Source organism: Mustela nivalis (assembly GCF_964662115.1).
Source record: "Mustela nivalis genome assembly, chromosome: 13".
Lineage (NCBI taxonomy): Eukaryota > Metazoa > Chordata > Mammalia > Carnivora > Mustelidae > Mustela > Mustela nivalis.
The window spans coordinates 91,591,914-91,613,357 of NC_139032.1; the positions used below are offsets into that span (position 1 = coordinate 91,591,914).

General features: G+C 62.1%; 1 protein-coding gene and 1 long non-coding RNA gene across 2 annotated transcripts in view; one reads left to right on the forward strand and one right to left on the reverse strand.

Moving 5' to 3' along the window:
- The window catches only part of LOC309846771 (uncharacterized protein), a 399,750-nt gene that overhangs the window by 146,797 nt on the left and 231,509 nt on the right, over positions 1-21,444 (forward strand). The gene's annotated exons all lie outside the window — the stretch shown is intronic.
- The window catches only part of LOC309847174, a 30,566-nt gene continuing 10,911 nt past the window's right edge, over positions 1,790-21,444 (reverse strand). Inside the window, exon 3 of the long non-coding RNA XR_014302357.1 lies at positions 1,790-2,019. This is a non-coding gene — a long non-coding RNA (uncharacterized lncRNA). The remainder of the gene's footprint in view (positions 2,020-21,444) is intronic.

The window sequence follows — 21,444 nt, forward strand, 5'->3', positions numbered from 1 at the left end:
CAACCTGCTCTGAAGAGGGTCAGCACACGGGCCTAAGAGCCAAGGGGCAGAAGGAAGGATCCCCCAACTCCTGGTCACTCCCAGTGATTAACCAGGGCGCTTGTCCCCAGCTGTCCATGTTCCCAGAGAGTGCCCCGACTCTGACCCATGACCGTCTCCCAGTAACTTTGAACTCCTCTTGCCAAGAGACCAGCCTCTCAAAGGGAGAGTAAGGCTCCCAGCGGGCTCACTGGCCCTTTAGCCGGAGTCACTGCCCCCCGTGGAAGGAGACCAGGTCCGGGGTGGTGGGGGGGGGGCTGCGGGGGACGGAAGGACACGGGGACCAGCCTGTGCCTACAACGGGAGGAGGCCCTGGAGGCTGGGAGAGGCTCTGACACCCCCACCTGGACCCCTCGCGACCTAGAGAAGTACACGGTCTCCGATCCCCAGGGACCCTTCTGCAGCAGACGGGGCAGGAGAACACCGAAGGCTCGCCCCAGAGGCCGGCCGCCTTCCTCTTCAACCACGCAAGTCGCAGGTAACTCCCACAGAGGGGAGGGCCTGTCTACGTGGCAGATTTTGATATATGGCGTGTATGCCTGTAATCAGCGCTGCGAAAGCACCGTGGGGATTGCCTGTTCACTGGCTCCCGTTCAGGGGCCGCTGGAAGAACTGAGCGCACGTACAGGAGCCGCGGCAAAAGGCAAACGGCTTCCCCGAGCGTGCACGGGTTCCTGGCTGGGACTCTCAGCGTGGGCCCGAGTGCGCACGGGTTCCTGGCTGGGACTCAGCGTGGGCCTGAGCCAGACGCCGACTCCTCCAGGAAAACCTGAGACTCTACTGAAAAGCAGTGAGAAAATCACTCCATGTACACACTCCGGGCAATCCTCACACGGGAGCGGACCCGTGCGTGAAGTCAGGCCTGCCTGCGTGTGCGCAGACCGGAGCGGGGTTTTCTAAAACACAGTCCGGAGGGAGTGAGAAGCAGATAGGACTGGAGAGTTTGCTCATTTCCCAGCTGTGTCTTCTGGAGCCCTGAGGGGTCCACTGATGGCCCAATGACCCCGGACACTGCCTCTGGTGCCCTGGACTTCCACATGTGACTTCGTGTGACACCAGGAATACGGTCGGTCACACAGGGACACTTACTCTCCTACGAGCTCCAGCCGGAGAAAGGGGAGCAAGCCGGCGGTGCCCACAGAGCCATGAGTCAGCCGGGCACTGAGCGGCCCCGTCCCACGTAGGCAGCAGCACGCAGGACCACATGGTGGGGGCAGAGTAACCATGACAACCCCCCAGTCATCGCAAAGTCATTCCTCCACAATGTACAATTGCTCTGTTTATAGGAAGAATGCTGACCATATATTCTGGTTTTCCATGCACAATACTTCACTAGGAAAGAATGCAGAACCCACCAGAACGAGCACACGGCGCACATTTCTTTCAACCGAATCTCTTCCCAGTCCTTGGAGGGCCTGACGGATGGGGCTCCAGGGCTCTCCCCAAAAGCGGAAAAGGTGGAGATCGCCCCAGCCGTGGGTGCGCCGCCCCAGGACAGTCTCCCCAGGGCAAAGTGTGGGCTCTCCCTCCCAGACCGACGCCACGGGACAGAAAGCGTGTGCGCCGTGCCAGGTACGGTCCACAGTGTGTACTCGGGCCAAGCCGCACAGCACACTCACCCGTCTCAATGAGACTCCCACCGGGGGTAAGGCCCAGAGCCAGAGCCTTGCTTCTTGCCCACGAGGCCACAGGCCCTTCTTCGTGACGGGGCTGAGCTTGGGCTCTCCGGGCAAAGACGCACACTCACTCATTTCCTTGCAACACCAAGTTCAATTTTAGGAGGGAAAGATGAGTTTCAGATACTAAAAATAATCTTCTGGGGCTTTTCAAGGAAAAGCAGTGGCTCTGCAGTGGGAGAGATGCGTCCGTTCCTGATTCCACGTTTGACGGGTGCGGTGGTCATGTCATGGAGATTCCACACGTGGCCCGTAATTTCCGGCGACCTGCAAATCCAGATGGTGCCCGGCTTAGACTCTGCATCTGAGAAAAATGAATTGGAACATCTTAAAACTTTTCTTTTTTTTAATATGAGACATGCATTCTGGAAACCCGCAGCAATCGAGTGTCCCCACCGAGGGATCACAAAGCACGCGCCCAGGCAGGACAGCCCTGGTCCAGAATCCGCACAGGCCAGCTCCCTGGACACATCTGGCACCCCACCCCCCACAGCCACCCCTGCCCTCAGCCAAGGGGTCACCCGGCCCCACAAGCACATGCGGATCCCACCAGAGGTGAGCGTGCTGCCTCCCCTCTCTGCTCGACACACGGGGGACGTGCCGCTCTCCGTATGGCCTTCGTGCATGCCCTCCCGCTGCTGCACATTCATGTGGGGGCCTTTAACAAAAACCCCCTGCCACTGCTGCTGTTTGAAAGGAAACCTGCCTGGGGCTGAAAGACGCAGCCCCAGGGGGCCCTCTGGGGGGGTCCAACGGCTCTCCTTCGGCCCCCTCGGTCCCCGGGCTGAGCGCCCTCAGGCCTGGCGCCACAAGGGACACCGCCACAGCCTCCACTGAGCTGGCAGCAGGAACCTCAGTTCCCTCCCCGCGGCCATGGGAGTGGGAGCCACGACCCGTGGGACCCCTCCTTCCCCCAGGCCTGTTCTGGCAGTTCTTTTACCACGGCGAGGGAGGGACAAGGTGGCTGTAGGATTCCATCCGTGAGCAGACCCGGCTGGCGCCCCCCGCCCCCGCCAACATGCTCCCCTACCCAGAGTGGGGACAGAGCTTATCTGAAAGCCACCATGCGTGTTCAACAAGACTCGCACGGGGTCTGTGGGAAGCAAGAGGAAAACGTGACAGAGGGTAGGACAAACGTGAGGGGAAGAGGGTCACCCCTCGTGGATGGAGACAGCCTGAGCGTTAGGCTACCTCCTACAATTGTATCCAACTCTACCCCATCCAACTGTTCGAACGCCGACAGTATTCTCCGTGGGGGTGTTGGAGGCCCCGCGAAACGACCTTTCCGTTCAAATGAAATGCTGCTGGGTAATGATGCCCAGGGAACCCACTGACGCGCCAGCCGCCACGCCGTGGGCAGCCCGGCGCCGGAGAGTGCGCCCCCTCGGCGAGGCCACGTGGATCCAGACAGAGCCCCCGGGAGACAGGTGGGCTGCAGAGTACGAGGAAGTGCAGGGAGACGATGGGACGTCCCCTCCTTGGCAGTGCCGTCAGGCGGAACAAGCTTAGGAGGAACAGAAGTCCTGCTTCCCCTTCCCCCGGAACAGCTTCCAGCGGGAGAGAGCTGTAGACCGGACAACGAAACCATCGAATCCTACGGGGGGCGGGGCGCCTGGGCGGCTGAGTGGGTTAAGCCTCTGCCTTCGGCTTAGGTCATGATCCCAGGGTCATGGGATTGAGCCCCCCATTGGGCTCTCTGCTCATCAGGGAGCCTGCTTCCCCCTCTCTCTCTGCCTGCCTCTCTGCCTACTTGTGATCTCTCTCTCTCTCAGTGTCAGATAAATAAAATCATTAAACAAAACAAAAAACCCTAAGGGGGAAACCACACGAGGATTCACAACACGGTCCTGGACAGGAAGGACCAGTCTGGGGAGCAGCAGACACGTCATATCCGAGGACACTAACTAGGACATGTGACGGGCACACCCCACGAATGTCCGTGTCACACACACAGGCCTCGGGTGCCACACAAGCACGCCTGTGTGCACGTCCTCACGGGTACCGGGAACTCTCACACAGAGGAACAACGATCGCCCGCCACCAACAGGATCCTGCTACTGGACAGAGCAAGGCTCCAGTCCCTTCCCCAAGCACGAGTGTGCACGAGTCAACACGGCTCTCGACGCGGACACGGGCAGGAAAGCAGGGAGCCTGCAGCTGTAGTCCTATCTGGTCCTATCCCTCCTCGTTTACGAGGCACCGTCCTCTCCATGGAGCTCCCTGCGGTGAGCTGACTTACTTTCACACACGGCGGCCGAGACACACGCTGCGCTGTTTACGGGCACAAGTCCTGGGGGTGTGGGTGACGCTGCCCAGCACCAAAAGTGCTCACCGTGGGTGCCGCTCCAGGGACTCGGGGGACAGGGACAGTCTCCTGGTGGGGGAGGCCCCCACCCCATCCCCAAGATACAGACAGGGAAACCAAGGCCCAGGGAAGCGGGGCGGCCATGCAGGGGTGCAGGGCAGGGTACGGCAGAGCCTGGTGTGGAGTCCGGCACGCGGCACACACCATGCTTACTACGGGCTGTGCTGGTGAGGCTGGCACTCACGGACCTCCACCATCCTGCCACCGAGCCGGAGGTGGAGTGTGCTTGCCGAAGCATTCTGACTGGGAGCAGACTGCAGGGCGGACCTGACACGGGAGAGCAGGACCGTGACCGCAGATGTGGTGGGGCTGCTGTGTCCCCAACAGACCGTCCCGTGGACCACAGGAAGGTCCCGGGGGCCGAGAGGCAGCCTGAAGTCCGGAGCTCCCGGGGGCTCCGCAGATGCCGTCTCCCTCCCGAGCAAAGCCGCAGAACCCACGGCCAACCGTGACCCTGCTCTCTGCATGGAACATTGCTCCCCAACGAGGCCGCGGGGACAGCAAGCCGCACTCGACCATTTCCAGGAAGTTATTTGAAGCAAGTCATAAAAGTTGGGAGTACCCCCCTTCTCTGGGTTCCGGCTCTGGAGTCGTTCCAAACGCACTCCCCACACCCTTGGCGGAGGTTCAGGGGGATTTTTCCCTCTAGTTGAACCAGAGAATCAATGGGGTGTTTGTCCCGCAGATGAGGTGGGGGGTCCTGGGTCACTGAGGGCACTGTGGAGGTCACTTGGGGGGGCAGCGCCTGGGGAGGTCATGGCCTCGGCCCCCCAGCAGCTGGAGTAAGGCAGTAACCAATGGCTCCTGGCTTCTGGGTCCTTCCATTCAGGGGGGCTACCTGGAGCCCCCCCGGACCCACCTCCAGACCACCCCCAGGGTTTCCAAGAGTGCTAAGGGGGGGCCACTGGGGACATGCTAGGGGCCTTGGTGGGAGTGGCTCAGCGAATGGCAGGGAACACAGGGGCCCACTCTGCAGACAACTGGTCCACCCCCGCCCTCGCCTAGCACACACGACCCCTAGGCCAAGAGAGGAGTGCTCACTCGCACATCGGGAATCTCCTCCCAGAAGAGAGACCCAGCACCCAGCTCTGGGGAGTCAGCGTGTGTGAGGGTTCGCGGGAAAGGAGGCCCGGACAGCGGACAGCGCAGCTGGGATGTCCCCTGCAGCCCCAGGTGAGGAAACCACTGCTTGCACTACCCCCGCTCCGCTGCGACCGTGCCGTGCGCGGCCGTCCGCAAGCCATCAGAAAACGTGAAGTCGAGGACAGTACGACGGTGGGGTGCAAACAGGCACTCGAGGTGGGCCGTGGACGGAGCCCTTCCCCCCCGGGTGCCACCCTGGCAAGCAACGTGCCCCCAGCGCTCAGTTCCCCAGAGCCGCGGGTGGCCGCTTCGGCTCCTGCAGACCCTTCCAGCTGGCCCTTCCAGGCCCCCCACACCTCCCGAGCATCTCCACGGTGTGGCTGGGCACATGGGGGACAGAGGACAGCTGGTCACAGTGGGGCTGTGGAGGGGCCGGAAGCAGAGGGGCTGGGACGGGGGAGGGGGGGGCTTCCGCAGTGCTCAGGGGAGGGAGATGCAGTGGCAGGCGGATGGGACAGCGCAGCCCCAGCCAGTCCACTCTCCCGGCCTGCAGCAGGGCAGCCGCTGCCCTCTGCCCGCTCCCCCCTCCCCTCCCCTCCCCCGCCGTCCTCCACTTCCAGTGCTTCCTGGTCCCGTTGGAAGTTCACGGCAAACGGTAAACACTTCATGTCCGCCCGCGAGGCTCCGGCACAGATGACTTTAACACGACGTGGAAACACCTTCCGCTCCTCACTGCAGCACGGGAGTGGGGAAGATAAGTTCCTGGGGCGGTCAGAGGACAAGCTTTTGGCCAAACACTTTGCCTTGAACTGGACGATGATAAACCGAGGCCCTGTGCCCCTCCTTCCCCGGGACACACTCAGAGTGTGGAAGATGACATCACCCGGGCAAGGAAGCCGGGCGGCCGCAGACGGGCTCCTGTTTCAATCCCGGCTGGCCGGGGTTGCCACGCAGCCCCGACCGAACCCCTCCCCGCCCGGAAGGTAACGCTGTGGTTGTCAGTCCAGACCCCCTGCCGAGCTGGGGGACCCGGGGAAGGTGACTTTCCCTCTCTGGTCCTTGCTTTCCCTTTCTGTGAACTGGAGGTCAGAACAGAACCCACTGTGCAGAGTGTCACAGCGCCGTGAGGGGATACCTGTGAAATGTGCCCTCCCCCGCCCCCAGAAAGGCTGTCAATCCGGCATCTGGGAGACGCAGTGAGCTCCCTGAGCTCACAAGTGGGCCGTGGCACCCAACACACAGCGTACTGTTCGGATTACTACTCAAAGCAGCACTTCGGGTACGCAGGGGCTGCTGACGCGTCAGCGGGGTGCGTGCTGAGCCCCAGAGCAAACCCTATGCACCCCCAGAGCAGCAGGCCCCAGGACGAATAAAAGAACCACCTCGGGGGTCTCTGCATCCAGGGAGAAAGCGTGGTGCGTCCATGCACGGCTGCAGCCACCAGCCTGAGTGCGGTCCGCCAACGAGTGGGCGGTGCACGGGGGCGGGGGCCCCTCCGGTTCTCCCCTGAACCCGCCAGTCTCCCAACAAAGTTCACACCCGAGAACAGCTGCCTCATAAATGCGGTTTTCATTAATTTCCTGGAAAAGGGAGTTCTCGTTTCCACAAAACGGGTCTTGGGAGACTCAGGGAAGAAAGCCCGAGCGTGGCTCTGGAGCCCCCGCGGTACCTGGCGTGCGGGTCTCTGGTCGTCCTGTCCCACTAGGTTCATCTCTCCAGCCTGCAGGCCCGGCCCGGGGCAGGAGCCGAGTGAGATGCGTGGGAGCCTGAGGCCGGGCAGCTGGAGGATATGGGGGGCGCGGAGGAGCCCCGGGGGACAGAAGTCCTGTCCCTCCTCTAGAATGGGTTGCAAGCTTTCCCCAGCGTCCATCCGAGGGAGCGGACTGCTACGGCCCAGAAGGCCGGGGAGGGAGCATCTCAGCCCCTGCCACAAACCTACGGTGTCTGGACGGACACCGAGTCTGGCTGGTTCCAAGAGCCCAGAGTTGCTGATTTTCTCCAGGCTTCCACAAGCCTCTAACAAAGGAGAGAAGAGCAGGGGTCGTTTCCAGTGTGAGGCCAGGGCGTGGGTGTGATGAAGTCATGCGCCTGTGCTGCTGAGACCCGGACCTGCCGGCAGCAGCCCAGTGCAGCCCCCGGGAGCCAGGGCTGGCCCCGCACACACAGGAGGCCCGGCCGCGCCACAGAGGTGGAGGGCGACGGGCCTCGGGCTGACTGACTCCACGCAGTGGGGCCGGGGCCCAGGTCCTTCTTCCTCGCCAGCAACTCAGAAACACTGAACGGTGACAGACCCCGCAGGACAGCAGAGCCGCACACGAACATGGAGCCAGACCCCCCACCAACTGACCGCATGACCCAGGGCTGCCCGCAGACCCCATCTGCCTCAGGCTCCCCCACCGTCAAGTGAGACGCGTCTCATGGGAGCGCCGCGCGTTAGATGGGCTAAAACCTGCAGGTTTTCAAGAGCAGCCGAGGCATGTAGCAAGACCTCCGAAAGTCTTATTTAAGTGGAGAAAAGGGTCGCCTGGGTGGCTCAGTGGGTTAAAGCCTCTGCCTTCGGCTCAGGTCATGATCCCAGGGTCCTGGGATGGAGCCCCATGTCGGGCTCTCTGCTCAGCGGGGAGCCTGCTTCCCCCGCCCCCGCCCCGCCTGCCTCTCTGCCTGCTTGTGATCACTGACCGGCAAATAAATAACTAAATAAATAACTGGAGAAAATGCAGGAGAAAGGAAGCCGGACTTCGGAGGAGGAAGGCTCCCCAGCCCCAGAGGCCAGGCCGCGCATCCACAGAGGGCGAGTGGGATTCCCAGGGGCGAGCAGGGCCTGCCTGGCTGCCCAGCTACGGGCCAGCCCCTCCGTGGACAGGGCAGCAGCTCTCGCCCCCGGGGAGGAGGGAAAGGGCCCCGAAGCCCCCACCCCCACCCCGGGCCACCAGTCAGCCACAGAACCACACAGGCATCTCTGGAGCTTCAGACCGGCTGCCCAGTGACTTCCTGGCCTGCACGTCCCCGTCCCAGCTTCAAACCTCGGAAGAGATTCCTGCTGCGGGAACCAGGACAGATGCTAACATGGCACTTGTCCCTGCCCCAGGACGGTCCTGTCCCCAGACTCACCCAGCTCCAGTCCAAGAGGCTGAGTCCAGGGGCGGGGCTCCGAGCCAGCTCACCCCACGCCAGCGCCCGCCGGCCAGCTCTGCCCCCAACCTCTTCTGCTGCACTGGGGTCCAAACGCAGCTCGCTTTGGCTGTTTGGGGACTTTTTAACATTTTGTTTAAAAAGCCTAAAGTATTTCAAACACACCAGCAAGTACAGAGCAGCACAGGCCACCAGAGCTCCGAGAGGGGACAGGGACGCCCAGGTCGGTGGCCACAGGCCAGACGTACAGAAAGGCACACAGAAGGCACGAAGACCTGCACCCCAACCTCAGTTTGCCTCAACCTGCGCACTCTGGGGAGCTGCCGGGCCGCCCTACCCGCAGGTCAGTACCGGCGTGCCGGAGGGACACTTAACAAAACTCAACATACATGACGTTGCTGAGAAGTCAGAGCTTCCGGAGTCGGGCGCTGGGACAGGTCTGTTCACACGGCGGCCACTGTTCCACCCCATGAAGGAAGGAAGCTCTGACACCACAGCACCAGTGACCGTCAAGCACGGTGGGAGTCGGACACAGAGGCCGGCTTGGTGCTGCTTATGACCATGTGAGACGTCCGGAACCAGCAAGTCCCCGCACACAGAAGCACGTTCGTGGCTTCCAGGGGCCCTCGGGGAGGGGCAAGGGGCATGGGGCTAGCAGGCCTGGGTTTGTATCTGGGGCGACAGAGTGCTTTGGAATGGACAGAGGTAGTGGCTACAGGTCACTATGAACATACCAAGTGCCCCTAAACCGCTCGCCCGAAGGAGGAGTCCCACCTGGAAAAGCAGGAGCATATGAAGCCGGCTCCCGAGAACATGACTATGGACGGAGTCCTCAGGGGCACACAGGGGACCGTCCACAGCTGAAACCACTGGTGGCAAGGGAGCAGGTGCCCAGACCTCCCCGACCCCCGCCGTCACACTGGTGGGGCGCCTGGGGCACAGAGGAGCCATCACCGGGCCAGGGCCATGTGAAGGACAGCCCTGGAAGGGAGGGCAGGTGACCCTCCTCCAAGTAACAGCAGTGGCACACGGGAGAGCCCAGACCAGCAGGCGCCCCCTGCACACCTCCTGGATCCCACTCCCTTCCCAGAGACCACCTCACTCTCGCATCTGGTGGGGAGAGGATGGGCCCCAGGCCCGTGGCCTCACACCCTAAGCCCGTGGCTAGTGCTGCTTTGCGCCCCGCTCTGTGGGCATGATCGAGGGAGGGTTTGAGGGGGGTCCGGGTCATCGCGGGGTCCCCTGAGGAGGGAGGCTGGGGTCAGAGACGGGAGCCCGTGAGCAGGGGAGAAGCTGCCGGCTTGACGCCGGAGGAGGCCCGGGCCGAGGAGGCGGCACCTCCAGCAGCGGGAAGGGAAGGGACGTCCTCCCCAGAAGGAACCAGCTCGGCCACTCCGCGACTCGTCCTGGACGCTGCCTGCGGCCTTCCGACCTCCAGGACTGTAAGACACTGAACGTGGGGTCTGAAGCCCTTGGGTTTGGGGTGGCTTATTTCAGCGAGTCAGGTTGTCACGGAACAAGCATGGGTGACCGGTCCCTCTGCCACAGCGGTGTCCCGTCCACCCACACGGATGCACATCACCCACCCAACCTCCTGCTGCGTTGGACCCTGCCATGTGGACACAGGGCACCTCTGTCCGTCCGTCGCCTGCGATGCGCGCTCTCCACGCCTGGGGACTGAACAGCGCGGTCCTCCCACCCGTCCTCCCTGCTCTGTAAGCGGCGCTTCTCTGGACTCGTGTGCTCTGGGATACGTTCATTTAGCAAATGCTTCCGATGCAGCTGTGCGCTCTGCCAACCCCGGGGAACACAGCTCGCTCCAAACACAGCTGGGCCACCACCCACAGCCCCCGGGACACAGGCTGTGGGGGTCCCCTGGCCAGCCGTGAGGAGGAAGCCCCTCTTCTCCATCCGCACGCACATCCCCTGTGCCCCACAAGAAGCCCTGCCCACCTGTCCCCTCCAGGGGCAGCTGAGCCCCTTCCGTGTGCCCTGAGCAAGTGAGGCAGAAGCTGACCCACGGCTTAGAACCTGTTCTTGCCCTCGGGTCCCTTCCCCAATCTCAAGACACGAGGAAGGCCATATTGGGCAGACGCGTCCACACTCGTCAGACCAGGAGCATCTCCAGGCTGGGCGCTCGGTGCCGTGGCGACCCACCGCACGGCTGGGAGGCGGTGCCATCGCAGGGGCCAGGCGGGGCGCCCCTGCACCCCTCTTCCCAGCAGCATTCCCGCCGTCCTCACAGGGAGGATCACGTGTCCGCCTTTTACGCACGAGGAGCCGGCCTCCGGGAGGAGAGCCCGAGGTGGGCAGAGCACAGGGCCTTCGCCCTCCAGGCAGGCTTCCGCTGCATGAACTCGCACCTCGCCATGGGGCTGTCCCCTGCCCCCGCAAGTCACCTGGGTTTGTTTCCTATTGGGAAACTCCTAGGAGAGAAACCAGTCTCTTCTGCAGCCTGGACCCCAGCCACTGGCTCTGATGCGCTTGGAATAAACAAGACTCGATTTCAGCGCTGAAATAGTTCCTTCCTTTCTCTAGAAAGTAGCTCCAAGCCCCGCCAAGGGCTGGACGGGGACTCGCTGCTAGCGGGGCCCCTTCAGGCAATGACAGCCCCGGAGCTCCTGCCTCAGGGACGTGGACAGTCTGACTGCCTCCTCACCCGGCTCAGACCCTCTCAGGAAACTGGGGGCTCACTCAGGTCAGGATCTCTCAAGGAGGGCTTCTTTGCAAAGAGAGCATTTACAGCGTGTGCGTGAAGGGGACCCCAGGCGTAGTGCAGTGACCAGGGGCCACCGTCCCAGGCCCCGAGGGGGAGGGGAGGCTGAGCTGCAGACCCCACCTTGAGGGGAGCAGCCTGACAAGGCCCCACGGTGGGTCACACACCCTGCCTGACGCTCGTCCTCTCCCTTCCCCTGATGCCCACCCTTTGGTGGAGCCCAACCTGAGGTCAGAAGCCAAGGTCGTCTACCCAGGGCCACCTCCCAGAGCCGAGAGCAGAGCCGAGAAGCTGGGACCGGGGGTGTGGAGGACAGTGTGGAAGGGCGCCCCACAGGGCGGGCTGGGGGGAGACAGCTGTGCTTCCTTGTAAACCAAATACGGTCACCCCAGGACCCAGCAACCCCACTCCAGGCACCCACGGCGAGGAACGGGAAACGGATCCAGAGGGAAACGTGTGCCGTCCCACGTGCGTCTACAGCAGCCAGAAGGCTCCAACTACCACAGTGTTGTTACCTGCGGATGAAAGCGTGACCCCAACGTGGCACGTCCATCCACACACGGAGCCGGACCCGGCCGCGCGAGGGAGCGGCACCGGCACTGGCCGGGCTACGACACAGAGGGACCTGCAAAACGCGGGGAAAGCAGCGGACGCAAAAGGACAAGCGCTAGGTGACACCACGCGCAAGAAGTATCCAGAAAAGTCAAACTGCCAGAGCTGAAAGCAGACGGGAGGCCCAGGGGAGGGTGGGGGGTTAGTGCCCTGTCCCGGAGTTTCTGCCGGGACCGCCGAACAGCCTGGAAACGTGCGAGGGGGACGGCTGCACGGCACAGTGTGATGAACGCCCCTGAACCATGTGCTCAACCGGATGAATTGTTCCGTCTGTGAATGTTTCTCAATAAAGCTGTTTATTTTTTTAAAAGGTTTTATTTAGGGGCACCTGGGTGGCTCAGTGGGTCGAAGCCTCTGCCTTCGGCTCAGGTCATGATCCCAGGGTCCTGAGATCGAGCCCCACATCGGGCTCTCTGCTCAGCGGGGACCCTGCTTCCCCGCTGTGGCCCAGAGAAACATTTCACTCATGCGCCTTGACTGGTCCACAGACTGCCACCATGCCTTTTCTGAGACCCTCGTCGGGCTTGGTTCTGGGCACAGTAGGCCCGGCAGCTGCTCCCGGCACCCACACGAGATGCTGTGAAAAGTTCTCGGAGAGGCCGGGGCCTGAAGCACACTTCTTCCCGTGAACTCATCAAGAGGCACAGCTGTAGAACCAGCTTCCGCGACGGCAGGGACCACACTGCTGTCCTCTTCGCGGGTCCTGGGTCCCCGTGCAGGGCCTGACACACAGGAGGGGCTCAGGTTCCATTTCCAGGATGAACCAGAAGTGCGCTCCCACCGCTGGCTGCGGACGCAGGGGCCGGGCGCGCAGCACGGGCTTCTGGCCTAGATCACCTTGCACTCCTCCCCTATCCTCTGGCCCTCATTTCTCTTTTGTTTTGTTTGAACCTCTTCTTATTGTGGTAAAATACACATTGTAACCACTTTCAAATGGACGACTCAGGGGCGCGCGGCCGATTCACAAAGTCGGGCCGTAGCCGCCATCGCTCTCGTGTTCCAGGACGTTTGGCTCTGACTTTTTCCAGTGTATTCACACTCCGGGGCTTTACTCCCAGTGCCTCCTGCAAGCTGCCTCGGATCCTCACGGAATGAGGCAAGACTTCCGTTAAGAAAATGCCTGCGGAGCAAGGGTGCACTGCGGGCTCTCACCCCTGCACCAGCCGAGTGCGTGCAGCCAGTGGAGGGGAGCCGAGGGCTTCTGGGGCAGCCTCCAGCTGGCCACGCAGCCCTCCCTAAGCCCTGGCAACTGACCGTCTCCACCCGTGGGTGCCACAGGACTCACGGTGCCTGTGCGCCAAGCCCTCGGTGGGTGCCAGAGCTCCCGGGGCTGCCGCAGACCGCGGGCTGTTTCCCTGGGTTACACACCAAAGTTTTGTCCCCTTGGCTCCGCAGACAGGCGCTGTGTAATACAAAATGACCGACGCCAGGAGGAACCGGCCAGGAGCCCACATCTTGGAAAGGCCGAGGGTCGGCTCCCAGTCCCCCATGCCCCATCGTGCGGGTGGGCGGGAGGGGGCTGCTCTGAGGAGACCCCCTCTGAAGCCAGCCAGCAGCTGCCCGAAGGCCGGCCTGCGAGCCGAGGGAGGCTGTGGCCTCTCTTTGACGTTGTTCGCCTCTGGGGCATCTCTGCCCAGCCCTGAGTGGAAACATCTGTGCAAGTCTGGCTTTGTCAAGGCTTTGTGCAAGGCTGGGATTGGAACACAGTGATTTCGGCCTGTGTGCAGCTCGGGGTTGCCATCTGGTCAGCACATCTTGGGCCGTCCTTGGCAGCTCTGCATAGAGATGTCTTAGACAAGAGGTCCCAGCTTTGCCTTCTCCTGTGACACATGGCAACCCAGGCTGGCTCCCTGGAGGAGGAGGCAGAAGTGGGGCTGGGGGGTGGGTGGCAATAGGAGAGTGGAGATGGAGGTGGCTCCTGGCCCTCTCGGCCCTAGAAGCCTCATTTCATCTGTGACTTGACCACTGAAACTGGACCCCCATCCTGTCAGGAGTGCCCGTGAGGCCTCGGGAAGCATGAAAGGGAGCCCCCGGCCTACCACACCCTTCTCCTGCCCCCAGACAGGCTCCGCCAATCCAGGCGGAAGGTCCAGTGAGCCAGAGCATCTGGACAGGGTCTGTCCCACTGCCTGGGGGACTCGGGGAAGGCGACGCCGGCCCTCTGCGGCCGTCTGGTCCGCCCGCGGGGGTACCAGGCTGTGTCTCCAGGCACTGCAGCAGACCCGGGGGTGAGGGAGCCGCTCGGGACCCTGTCCTGAGCCGAGTACGAGGAGTTCCTGTCTGGGCTCGCGTGAACCCTCAGCACTGCTGGCTCCCTCTCTGGGCCTCTCCGGCGGGTCACTCAGCTCCACACAACCCCGTCCCGTGGCACAGCCAGAGGCTGGGGGCAGGGGGCGCTCAGGACAGTGGGAGCCAGTCCACTCCCTCCTGGCAGGAAGAGGCGCACAGCAAGTGCCCGCTGAGGGGACCTGCCCACTTTACACGAGGCCCGGTGCCCGCGCACGACGAGGTCCCAAGCAGGAGGGCCGAGAAGGAGGTGTTCCCGCTGCAAATGTGCACAGGGCCCGGAGCCAGCCCTCAGCACCAAAATACAGCGGCGGGGGAGCAAGGGCAGCGACACCCGAGGACTCCGGCCAGCTCGGCCAGCTCGCTCTCCGAAACCTCCCTGAGTCAGCGTCCTGGGAAAACATGGAAGGGGCGGGGCGGGGCGGGGCGGGGCGGGGCGGGGCGGGGCGGGGCGGGGCGGGGCGGGGCGGGGCGTGCTCTCCAGTAAGACAGGTCAGAGGCAGACTGTGGCCCGTGCGTAAGGACACTCCCTGTCCCCTTCCTTTAAACAGAGGAATGCCAAAGCGTGTGCAGGTGAAGGGTCCTGATGTCCGCAGGAGGGCCGCTTCTCTCAACCGGTTATCAGGCCGCTTCTCTCAACCGGTTATCAGGCCAGGAAGGGAGGGGGAGGGGAGACGAGGAGGGAGAGGAGGAACGGGAAGGGGAGAGATTTTGTTTGAAACGTGGACTGTTGACAACCTTCAGGATAAAGGACAACTGAGGTGTGGGGAGCGGAGAAGGCGTCCAGAGGAGTGAAAGCAGGACCCGGGCCCAAAGGAGTGCTCGGGAAAGCTGCCGCAGACCGCCCTTCTCTGGGGCCTGGGCAAGGGGGACAACAGGCGGCAGAGCAGGCACGAGCACGGGACACCCAAAGACACTGGGTCCAACGTGAGTGGGGTTCTGGGGAACACCTGCTGGACAAACCAGTCTCCATCGGAGACGGTCACACCGATTTCATGGATGAGCACGGCTTCCCTGCAGAACGACAAGGGTGTAGGAGGGTTCGGAACCCGGGCCTGGAATCAGAGAGCGACAGCACAGAGCAGAGCTCAGGAAACCAGCAAACCCTCAGATCTGCTCAGACACGGTCCCCAGGTTAGGACCAGCACCGCCATGTCACACAAACACAAGAAGGACACGCCAGCCCCGAGCCTGGCCCAGATGGGACCCAGAGTCCCCCCACCAGAGCCTCCTCGGGGGGGCCCGGGGCCCTGACGACCCTACCCGATACAGACCCCTGCCATCCCAGCCCAGAGCCGGGGGCCTGGCCCCTACACTCAGGTCTGTGTCTTGGTTGTTAAGCTCCCAGAGCAGTGACCTCATCGGCACAGAGACCAGCTCTGGTTCTGCAGGAGCCAGAGCAGAAAAAGAGGGACGAGGACCAGCCAGTGGACGGTGCCTGCGGGGACCCCACAAGTAGGGAGGAAGCGGAGGCTCAGGGAGCGGGAATGGCCCTCATCACCTACCCCTGCACCATTGGTGAAATCTGCAGGCAGAGCAGGGTCAGACAGACGCAGGTGCGAGACCAGAATCCCTCTTCCTGGCTGTGTGCCCTGGGCAGGTCGCCCAGCATCTCTGAGCCCAATGGCTGCTCTGTAAAACGGGCTTGCCTATGGCACCCACTACAGAGGCCCATGGGAGCCACCAGTGAGCACTCAGAGCAGTCCACTGCACGACTTTACTTCCTTGTCTGTCCATGTCCTGTGGCCGCTGTAGCAGAGACCACACACCAGGGGCTCACGACGACAGAAGGCTATCCTCTCCCAGCTCTAGAGGCTCAAGGTGATGCTGGGCCATGCTCCGTCTGCTAGCTCCAGATGTTCCTAGGGACCCGTGGTCCCAGGCCTGCAGCCTCTGCCGCTCTGCACATGGCTCTACCCTGTCTCGCCCCTTCTTCAAGGACGCCTGTCATTGGACTGTGGCTACCCTAAATCCAAGCTGACCTTAAAACCCTGAATCAGTTACATCTGCAAAGACCCTAGTCCCCAAAAAAGCCACATTCTTTTTCTCCCTCCACTAACACTTTTATTTTTTTAAGTCATCTTTACATCTAATATGGGGCTCGAACTCACGACCCTGAGATCAAGAGTCACAGAATCTACTCACTGAGCCAGTCAGAAGCCCCAGTAAAGCCACTTTCTGATGTTCTAGGTGGACAAGAAAGGGGGGTTGTTCAACCCGCTACACTTAGACTTACACATCAGGATAGCTACAACATCTCCAAATTTCATTTCTGGACAATAAGGGTCGCTTAAATACACCGGCTAGAAAAAGGGGTCTGAGCAGGTCACAATGGGGAGGCAGGGAAGAGGCAAAGCTCCCGCAGGTAGAAGTTTACCTAAACCTAGAGAGAAACTCGGGGACGTTTTAGCCCTTCTGAGGGAAAAGATGGCAGAATGACTCCCCCATTAATAGTTCAAACTCTGAAAAGCCACTCTCAACCAAGCCCGGCGATCAGAGCGCAGGGGCCACACTCCCGCGGGGCGCGGGGGCCGCCCTCCTCCAAGCACCGCCCGTGAGGCCCCCCAGCAGTCCAACAGCAGGCCCCAGGCTGTGACGGGTCGGTCCCTTGACGCCGAGGCCCACGGTGACACAGTGCAAGGCAGACGGAAGCTCCTGCCTCTCGACCTGTCCTAAGGAAAAAGCCGCTTCTGGAAACGGCGGGCGGGAAGCTGTGCACGAGATGTTCTCGCGGTGCCGCTGAGAAGCACCTAAGCGCTCGGCTGCGGGAAATGTCTGCCCGGCACAGCAGCCACGGGCCTTCACAGGGACACAGAGAACAGCGGGGTCTGCTCACGGAGGAATGTCGCCTGAGGAACGGGAACAACGGGGTCTGCCGCGGCCACCAGAGAGACACGGGCAGGAAAAAGCCACCTGGAAGGGACAGCGGGACTGCCGATGCAAACGATTTTAGGCATAAAAACAGACGTAAATAAAAACCATCTGGAAAGAGGCCATATCGGCGTGTGGCGGGGACACAGGGCGCCTGGCCACACCAGTGGTTCCCGACCCGCCCCAAACACCTGCAGAGGCGACTACTGTTAAAATCGCACCCGTGCGCAGGCGCTCTTGCCCGAACGCTCTGCAGAGACTCAAGCCGACAGGCCACTTAGGTCAGCAAGAACACAGGCAAACCTGCAGCCAACCAGGGAAGGAGAGCGGGCCGGAGGGACGGGTCACCTCCCGGGGGAGGCCCGAGGCAGACCCCGCCAGGCCCAGGGGATGGGCTCCATCCTCCCTCCTGATCCCAGCGGACATTCCCTTCCTGCCCAGCGAGGCCGGCCACACACATACCCTTCCCAGACCCGGTGCTCCTCGGGGGACCCTGTGGCCCGCAGCTCACCACAGGGCCCTGTCCTCTCCTGGCTCTTCAAATGTGGTCCCTGGGCCACCTATCACCTCCTGACCCTCCCAGCAAGCCGCCCGGTAAGGAGACGACGTTTGTCAGGACACTTGTCCCCCCAGTCATGGGGCTTGCACAGGGCAAGGACCAAGGACCTCGCATCCGGCTCCTCAGAGCCAGTAAGAGCACGAGGGTGGCGGCCAGGAGCCAGGCTTCAGGTCAGTCCAGACGGGAGTCTCAAGCCTCCGCTCTGCATGGTGCTGGGGTCTGTCCCCTCGTCTGGGAAACAGGGACGCCGGCCCCGGAAGCATCTCAGGCCGCCTCCAGCACAAGGGCTCTTCCTCCTCCGGCCTCGACCTCCCCGCAGGGGCCCTGCAGCTTGTGGGCTGCTGCCTCCGGGCGGCACATGGCGACCCTGCCTGGACAGCTGGCTCCACCCGTCCCGTGTTCACAGGCAGCAGGAGGATGGCCCCCCACCGGCGGCCAGCTGCCCCCCCACGCAGGGCCCGGCCTGGCCTGCTCACAGCAGCATCAACGGCACAGAGCAGCGTGGGGGCCCACAGGCCAGGCCGGGGCTTCTAAGCGACACGACGCTGCACCCACTCCCTCCCGGGACGGCTTCTCGGCCCTCACTGTGCCCGGAGAGCAGAGCGCGGCCCCACCGGCCCCACCCCGCAGGCCGGCCGCCCCCACCATCCCCCACTCTGCCCTCTGCCCGGATGCAGGGCCCAGGCTAAGGCCCCGGGATTAGAGGCCCAGCCTGAGCCACAGGGCCCCTCACTCACTAGGGCCCCCAGTCACGCTGTGACGGTGGCCGGCCGCCAGCCCCCGCCAGGCGAGAGCTGCGAGCTGCGATGACATCACCCTGGCCCGGGAGGCTGCGAACGGGAGACAGCTCGTCCCGGCCAGGACCTCTCCCTGCTCGAGCAGGTAGGCCCCACGTGACCGAAGGCACTAGGACAGCTGCCCTGTCACGGTCCCCACCCCCCTGAGCCGTAACAGCCATGTGCTTCTGCCACAAGCCCACGGGGCCACCGCGCACTCTGTTCACAGGTGTGGGCACGTGGCTGGCCCTCAGGAAACTCCGACCGAGCGACCGGCTCCGTGAAAGGCCACCAGGCTGTTCCCGAGGAGCGGGTGGGGGTCTGCGCTCCCCTCCCCAGGGCCACCGTGTCCTCCTGGTGGGGCTCCTGCTGCGTCCTGTGGGCTCCCAGCAGCGCCTGAGACCATGCATGAGGCGACTCCTGTCCCACGAAGTGTCCCCAGGAGGCGAGTCCACGGAGACAGAAAGCAGACGAGGGGCTGCTCATGGCTGGGGGTGGGGGGCGTCTTTGGGAGCGACGACGGTGGCCGCATGAGGCTGTGGCTGTGCTAAAGCCCTGGGCCGCACACCAGGCAGTGGGTGTGGACGGTGTACGAAATCTGTCCCCATAAAGCCATTTAAACAACAACAAAAGAGCCAGGAGAGCTAAGCCAGAGGCCTAGAGCAGCCCCTGGAGCACAGCTCTGGGGACCACCCATGGGCACCGCTGGAGCAGGGGCAGCCAGGGCTGTCTGCTTGACCCCCCCAATCTAAATGGGGCCCTCCCTGTAGTCAGCGGAGACCAGCAGAGACCAGTAAGTGAGCCTCCCTGTAGTCAGCGGAGACCAGCAGAGACCAGTAGGTTAGCCTCCCTGTAGTCAGCGGAGACCAGCAGAGACCAGTAAGTGAGCCTCCCTGTAGTCAGCGGAGACCAGCAGAGACCAGTAAGTGAGCCTCCCTGTAGTCAGCGGAGACCAGCAGAGACCAGTAAGTGAGCCTCCCTGTAGTCAGCGGAGACCAGCAGAGACCAGTAAGTGAGCCTCCCTGTAGTCAGCGGAGACCAGCAGAGACCAGTAAGTGAGCCTCCCTGTAGTCAGCGGAGACCAGCAGAGACCAGTATGTGAGCCTCCCTGTAGTCAGCGGAGACCAGCAGAGACCAGTAAGTGAGCCTCCCTGTAGTCAGCGGAGACCAGCAGAGACCAGTAGGTTAGCCTCCCTGTAGTCAGCGGAGACCAGCAGAGACCAGTAAGTGAGCCTCCCTGTAGTCAGCGGAGACCAGCAGAGACCAGTAAGTGAGCCTCCCTGTAGTCAGCGGAGACCAGCAGAGACCAGTAAGTGAGCCTCCCTGTAGTCAGCGGAGACCAGCAGAGACCAGTAAGTGAGCCTCCCTGTAGTCAGCGGAGACCAGCAGAGACCAGTAAGTGAGCCTCCCTGTAGTCAGCGGAGACCAGCAGAGACCAGTAGGTTAGCCTCCCTGTAGTCAGCGGAGACCAGCAGAGACCAGTAGGTTAGCCTCCCTGTAGTCAGCGGAGACCAGCAGAGACCAGTAAGTTAGCCTCCTGGAACCGTCAGAGCAGCGCCTGGTGGGATCTCAGTACTGACTGAGTAGAACGTCCTTAGTAGAACGTAATAGTTCGTAGCAGAACGTAGTAGCTCCTTAGTAGAACGTCTGATGGCAGGTAGGGCAGGCAAGCCCGGGGAGCCGCGGCACAGAGGGGCTGGGCCAGCTGCCGAGTACACCCAGCCACGGACTGTGGGCGACCCAGCGCTCTGCCCACGGCTGCAGGCCCGCTCACCACCCCAAGGCCAGCAGAGTGCCATTTTCAGGAAATTAAAAGCATGGCTGTCGAACAAACAGAAAGCGAGTGTTTGCCAACAACAGACAAGCACAGAGTAAAGCCGTTCGCAGAGTCGTTCGAGGACCAGGAAACAGGTTCTGAAATCCACGAGCCGGGTTAGAGCTGAAATGGGCCAATGTCCCAGAGGCGAGAGAACCGGAACCTTCCAGGTTACCTTTCCTGCCAGACACAGGTCTGCACACAAACATTAATTACTTCACAAATCTGATCCCTAACCCACAGCAGACAGCAGTCAAACACCGTCTCTCTACGCGGGCCTACTGCCCAGTGCCCCAGGAGGACTCAGGAAAGGCGCTTTCCCTGGTTTTCAACCTCTGAGTAATCTCCCTGGACGCCGCAGAGGGACGCCGCGACGGCACAAACGAGTGGGAAGGCAGGCCGCGCTCCCGGCCTGGAAGAACTAACATGGTGGAGACGTCCGTACTACCCGAAGCAAACCACAATCCAGTGCAATCCTGGTAAAATCCAAACAGCCTTCTCCCCAGAAACAGAACAGTTTTTAGGATTCTGCGGAACCACCGAAGATCCCGAGGAGTCTCGAACGGACAACGCCGGAGACCTCCCATACCTGAGCCACCGTAGCTTGCAAACGACTGCGATCAAAACTGGCGTAAAAACAGACACACCGACGAACGGAACAGAACGAAGAGCCCAGAAATAAACCCACACACGGCCACTTGAGCTAGGACAAGGACGCCAAGAAGACACATTGAGGAAAGACACATCTGTTCAGTCCCCGGCCGCAGAAGACAAGTCAGCCATGGGTACAAGTGTGACCCTGGGCCCCGGTCTCACGCGATACACAGAAATGAACTCAAGACGGACTGGAGACTTACATGGTGAGAACTGAGCCTGTAAAATTCCTAGAAGAAGACAGGGTAAGCTCCCCGACATCGTTTTCGGTGATAAGTTACTGGGGATAAGCAAAGGTAACAGAAGGGAAAGGCTGGCAGCTGGGACCACGTCAGAGCGAGAAGCTTCTGCACAGCAGAGTGAGACGACGACGAACTGAATGGGAGACGGTGTGTGCGAGTCACAGGTCTGGTTAGGGGCTAACACCGAACACGAGGAGAACCTGGACAGCTCTACGGAAAAACCATCTGATTAAAAATGGGTGGAGCGAGGCAACAGGCTTTTCCCCAAAGAAGATGTCCCAATGGCCCAGACGCGCGAGATGTTCCTTGTCACCCAGTGTCGGGGAGATGCAAACCAAAACCACAGTGACATAGCCCTTCCCACCGGTCAGAAGGGCCAAAACCAACAACACAGAGAACAACAGGTGTCGGCGAGGGCGCGGAGAAAGGGAGTCCTCGTGCACCGCTGCTGGGAACGCGGGCTGGCCCAGCCGCGCCAGGAGACCGTGAGGCCGCTCCTCACCAAGCTGGACACAGAGCTGCTCTACGACCCAGCAAGCCCACTTCTGGGTATTCACCCAAAGGAAATGAAGTAACCACTACCGTCAAAGGACACCAGCGCCCCATACTCATCACAG